Source organism: Amphiura filiformis, chromosome 5 (assembly GCF_039555335.1).
Source record: "Amphiura filiformis chromosome 5, Afil_fr2py, whole genome shotgun sequence".
In the NCBI taxonomy this organism is placed as follows: domain Eukaryota; kingdom Metazoa; phylum Echinodermata; class Ophiuroidea; order Amphilepidida; family Amphiuridae; genus Amphiura; species Amphiura filiformis.
Genome location: NC_092632.1, coordinates 54,947,743 through 54,954,153, shown reverse-complemented (window position 1 = coordinate 54,954,153; position 6,411 = coordinate 54,947,743).

The window sequence follows — 6,411 nt, the reverse complement described above, 5'->3', positions numbered from 1 at the left end:
TCATATGACCATGTGCAAGGGTATTTCTGATTTTTAAAAACTTAATTTTTCATAATTGCCACAAAATCAAATTTTATATGTTACTTTCAGAGGTACATTGTTGGTCACAGCCACACCCACTTAATCCAAAAATTTGATATTTTTATGATAAAGATAATTAAATGCATGCAGTGCATGAGTCAAGATAATCACATGCGCTATGGAGTGATTGCATTTAGGCGGCTCTTGACCTACAAATGCAATAACTCAGTAAATACGATTTACTATTGACACACCTTTATGACTGCACTTTCTATATTCATGTGTATGCTCTAGGTTTATTTCAACAGGAATTTATTAATGTAGGCCTAGATTTCTATTGGCATTTTAAAGTCGTAATGTACGATTTCTGTTAAATTTTAATTTTCTTATTCTTTACCAAAAATGCTAAAATAATATTAGTACAGCTCAACTGATCGTACTTTTCCTACATTCGACCTTGCATGATTTTTGAGTTGACACCGTCATGAAAATAACTATAGATACTTGACAGACCATTAGTAGCCCAGTTCTGAACCTTTTCATTGATCATTCATAACAATAGGTATCTGATGGATCAGTGAAGATAAGAAGGATTATAATATATCCATAACCTTGATATTATAGTACATCTCGAGGAAAAAGTGCAATGGACATGTTTTCATTTTATGTTTCAAATATCCAGCGCATGAAAATTGAGTATTTAACCCAAAATGGAAAATGGAACAATTTATTGGAAATCTGTTTAACAGATTTTTTGACATCTTTTTCTGCACTGTATTATACCTAAATTAAGAAATTTTATAAATAGTCAAAGAAAATATAGGTCATCCAAAAATTTTGATTTTTACACATTTTGGGGCAAAAAAGAAAAAATAAGCAAAAATGTCAAAATCTGTTTAACAGCTTCATTCATCAAGTCATAACAAACAGCCTACATGCTTAATTTCTAATAAAATATTGAAATTGTGAAAAATATAGGTATTTATTGATTTTCATGTTTTTTCTTGCAAATATGCTAATAATATGCAAATTATGAAATTGCAAAATAAAGTTTCTACATAGCATACATCTTTCAAGTGTGATGTTCAAAATGACAGACATCAAAAAGAGATTCGATGAAATGTAAAGGTGTAGTAACAATTTTGGCATGGACTGTCTGGTCAGGAAAAGTACGGTAATTTGAGCTGTACTGAGTTTGATATACGTGAAAAACAAAGACTGGCTAGTTTGGTCATTTATCATAAAGTTCTATGTGGGACTAGAACACTAGATGTTGTAATATGACTTTATTGTGTTCCATTTAGGTGTAAGTTTGGACATGTTTTACGCATTACAAACAGCAAAAAATCAGGTTTGAAAGAAAATTAACCAATTTCATATTATTTACAAGATTGACTACATTATGGCTTTAAAATATACTTATAATTACAACACAAGGCAGTTGATTCTTACAATTTAATTTGTATAGTATTTAATCATTATTCACTGTGTTTATGTGTAGTTTTAGACATCTTTCGAGATTTTTATGATAAGGATAATTAATTGAGTTTGCAGTGCAGTAGTGAAGATAAACACTTATGCTGTGGAGTTTGTGTATTTTATGTGAAGAGCTCACACAGGGCTTGAGACCTAAATGCTTAAGGGGGTACTACACCCTGGCCAATTTGTGCCTATTTTTGCATTTTCTCAAAAATTATAGCGCATTGGTGACAAGTAAGATATGTATATTATAGGGCAAGGACTACAACTACTGCACTGAAAATTCAGCAACTCAAGGCAAGTAGTTATTGATTTATTGATCAAATATTGGTTTTCCCTCATATTTGACTGTAACTCCACAACTGCTGTCTCTGCTGAAATAAAATTTCCAGTGCAGTAGTTGTAGTCCTTGCCCCTATAATATACATATCTTACTTGTCACCAATGCACTATAATTTGTGAGAAAAATGCAAAAATAGGCACAAACTTTGGCATGGGTGTAGTACCCCCTTAAGATAAGATTATAAATACACAGATTGGAATTTTCCATGCCTATGCCCTCTAAGCGTACTCGAATTCAGCTGACGCCGGTATAGCGTACAGACCTGGCGTCATCGCTTATCTTACGTGTGAAGCTTCTTTTGTGTACGCTCGCGCTGTTTGCGCTATTTTTGAGTTTTCTCACGCGGTACCTGACTTAGCGTCGATCCCCTGAGGCAACATGCCATGTTTCCGCGGTATGCCTAAATGCAATAAGGGAATGTGCAATAATTATGAGCTCTCATGGGGGCTTGGAGGGAGAATCAATTGGCCAGTCAAGGGGGGGGGACTAGCAACTTTTGAAACCAAGAAACAGGACAAGCAATTATTTTAGGTCATGGGGCGTCTTTTAATTATAATGTTCTGAACAGGCTCTGGAAAACAGTGAGGAAATGCTTAATTATGCAAATTATCTAGACCATTTCAGGTTTGCAAATTGGGATAGCATGTGCAATTTTTTGGCACACCGTTTGGAAACTTTAGCCTCGCTCATAATTATTGCACAGCTCCTAACTCCATAGCAAGTACAATTATTTCGAAAAATGCTTTTGCATGAGTTTGATTATCCATCATATGCTTCAAGTGCATCAATTAGGGAAAAAATCTTAAAATGCTGTAATGGATTCTGACTTTGTCTATATTTTTAGAAATAAATACCTTGTCAAATGTTGAATATTTTGAAATGATGTCCTGTTATGATTTGATAATGTTGTCACCCCTTGATATATGTGACCTGCTACCACAAAATGAGCGTAAAGTCGCAAGTTGGTAGTTTTGAGACATCCTGTCAGCTGAGTTGATACAGGGTGTTACTTCCAGGCAAACACAAAACGGTTTACATAAAATGTTTTATCAAATGTCAGGTAAAGGGTATAAAACATAACATTCAAAAAACATTTTTGAAAACTTGATGCAAAACATTCTAAACAGAATGCTTTTTAAGGGCTGGGGTATGAACGTTTGGACAGTATTTATTTTGGGACATTAGAGCACATCAGACATATCGAATTGCATTCTGAATACGAAGAATGTCATTCTGATATCAAATAATTTTGATTTTTTGAAATTAGCAATTTAATACACATTTTATGGCAAATCATTAAAATTGATATTTTTGATATTTAACAGTACTTGAAGTAAACTTTATAAATCTGATGATTTATACTTAAAGTGTATGTAGGTGGGATGAAAAGCCCACGATCAATTGAAAATTTTGACCTTTCGTATTGAAGATATGGATTTTTTTTCCAAAAACACCAAAAAAATTAGGTCTTTTGGGAAAAAAATCCATATCTTCAATATGAAAGGTCAAAATTTTCAATTGACCGTCGGCTTTTCCTCCTGCTACATACACTTTAAGAATATATCATTAGATTTATATAATTTACTTCGAGGACTGTTATATATCAAAAATTTGAAAAATATCAAATGTTTATAATTTGTCATAAAATTTGTATTATATTGTGATTTTAAACAAATGAAAATTATTTGATATCAGAAAGACATGCTTCGTATTCAGAATGCAAATCGATAGGTCTAAGGTGCTCTCATGTCCCACAAAAAATACTGTCGAATCGCAATAAACGCTCATTTTGGATCCCTTAAGTGTTGACAAAATATTTTGCAGAAATATTTTCCCGAAATATTTTACAATAACGTTTCAAAACGTTTTCATGATTCTTGCATAACCCAACATTTTAATGTTATTAAAATGTTTTGAATAAACGTTTTAAGAACATTTCTGTGTTTGCTGGTTTACCAATTCAAATTCCAAAAAAATCACAATCACAATCACAAATGGAAACACTTGTTGGTTTTTGCAATCTGATACGGTCAGACCTGATTTAGTGACGTGATCTCTTAAGGGATCGGATAGCAACAATTGCACAGTATTTTTTGTGGGACATGAGAGCACATCAGACACATCAAATTGCATTCTGAATATGAGGAACGGTCCTGATGATATCAAATGATTTTGATATTTTGAAATTTGTGATATAATACAATTTTATTGCAATTGATAATCAAAATTGATATTTTTGACATGTCCTGGAAGTAAACTTAAAGTGTATGCAGCTGGGAGGAAAAGCTGTCCATCACTTGACAATTTTGACCTTTCGTATTGAAGATATACATTTTTTCTCAAAAAGGCCTTGGCTAGGAGGAAAAGCCATTCATCATTTTTTTTCCCAAAAGACCTTCCCTTTTGGGTAAAATTTTCAAATGATCGTCAGCTTTTCTTCCCAGCTACATATTCTTTAAGTACTATCATTAGATAGTCACTCCAAGGACTGTTTTATATCAAAAATATAAAAAATATCAATTTTTAATAATTTGCCATAAAATTTATATTATACCACAAAAATTTGCAAACATTGCTATCCAATTCCTGGAAGCAAAAAATGTTTACAAAAATCATTTTACATCATCCTTTTGTAACATCTTGACCACTAAATAATTCAAGTGTAAGTATAATGCTGACTTAAATCAATGCAGCATGTGCATTGCTAACCACATCGCTATCTACTGAAGATAGCAATATTAAGATATAGATTATGATAATCAAGCAAGGCCTAATTCCTTAATCCTCAACATTTTCGATGTTTTTAATCGAGTCACATGACAAGTGTAAAAGTTGAAACAAATGTAAATATATTTAGATCTATTGTCAAGTAGGCAACGCCATAGTTGGGCTTACTCATGAATCCCAGCACCACTTTAAAAAATAATTAAAATAAAATAAGTGAGCCTGAAAATACAACAACCAATAGAATTAAGAAAAACCAGTAACACTGATAGATTGAACAAGTGGGAGAGGGGAGAGACAGAAAGAAGAAAGCAAGACGAGAGAGAAACTCACATGGTGTTTGCCAGTCTAAAGATTTTTTTGTGAAGTGTCACATTAATATGGACCAGTGTAACATCAAATTTGTGTTCAAACCTGTTGCAGGCCTATCCTACCTAGTAAAATCTAATTACTGAGACATGAGTCAAGCTCGGTTCATAGTGTATATTCGAAGGCGGGGAGGAAAAGCTGTCCATCACTTGACAATTTTGACATTTCGTATTGAAGATACACATTTTTTCTCAAAAAGGCCTTGGCTAGGAGGAAAAGCCATTCATCATTTTTTTTCCCAAAAGACCTTCCCTTTTGGGTAAAAGTTTCAAATGATCGTCGGCTTTTCTTCCCAGCTACATATTCTTTAAGTACTATCATTAGATAGTCACTCCAAGGACTGTTTTATATCAAAAATATCAAAAATATCAATTTTTAATAATTTGCCATAAAATTTATACTATACCACGAAAATTAGCAAACATTGCTATCCAATTCCTGGAAGCAAAAAATGTTTACAAAAATCATTTTACATCATTCTTTCATGATTTCAAATATCCCCAATGAAAATTAACCTGCAGGCAATAGCATTCCAATGCTGTAGTGATGACAAGTTTTATGCAAATAATATATTATTTAGGCTTACAAACATATCCTACATTTCCATATTAAACGTAGCTCTATTTAAATCGACTGATGCAGAAAAACCCTCCAAATTCAGATTCATGCCTCCACCCCGGTTTGTCGGACATAAATAATGCAAACACTGGTGTGCCATATAACTTGTCTTATCCAGCCTTTAAGGGATCTAAAATGAACGTTTATTGCGTTTCGACAGTATTTTTTGTGGGACACGAGAGCACCTCAGACCTATCGAATTGCATTCTGAATACGAAGCATGTCTTTCTGATATCAAATAATTTTCGTTTTTTGAAAATCACAATATAATACAAATTTTATGACAAATTAAAAAAATTTGATATATAACAGTCCTCAAGTAAATTATATAAATCTAATGATATATTCTTAAAGTGTATGTAGCAGGAAGGAAAAGCCGACGGTCAATTGAAAATTTTGACCTTTCATATTGAAGATATGGATTTTTTTCCCAAAAAGACCTAATTTTTGTTGGTGTTTTGGGGAAAAAATCCATATCTTCAATACGAAAGGTCAAAATTTTCAATTGATCGTCGACTTTTCATCCCACCTACATACACTTTAAGTATAACTCATCAGATTTATAAAGTTTACTTCAAGTACTGTTAAATATCAAAAATATCAATTTTTAATGATTTGCCATAAAATGTGTATTAAATTGTGAATTTCAAAAAATCAAAATTATTTGATATCAGAATGACATTCTTCGTATTCAGAATGCAATTCGATATGTCTGATGTGCTCTAATGTCCCACAATAAATACTGTCCAAACGTTCATACCCCAGCCCTTAATGACAGGTATGACAGCGCCAATTCACACTCCCCCATTGTACCATGCGAGTTGCTGGTTTACAAATTATCCTCAGTTGAGCAAGCA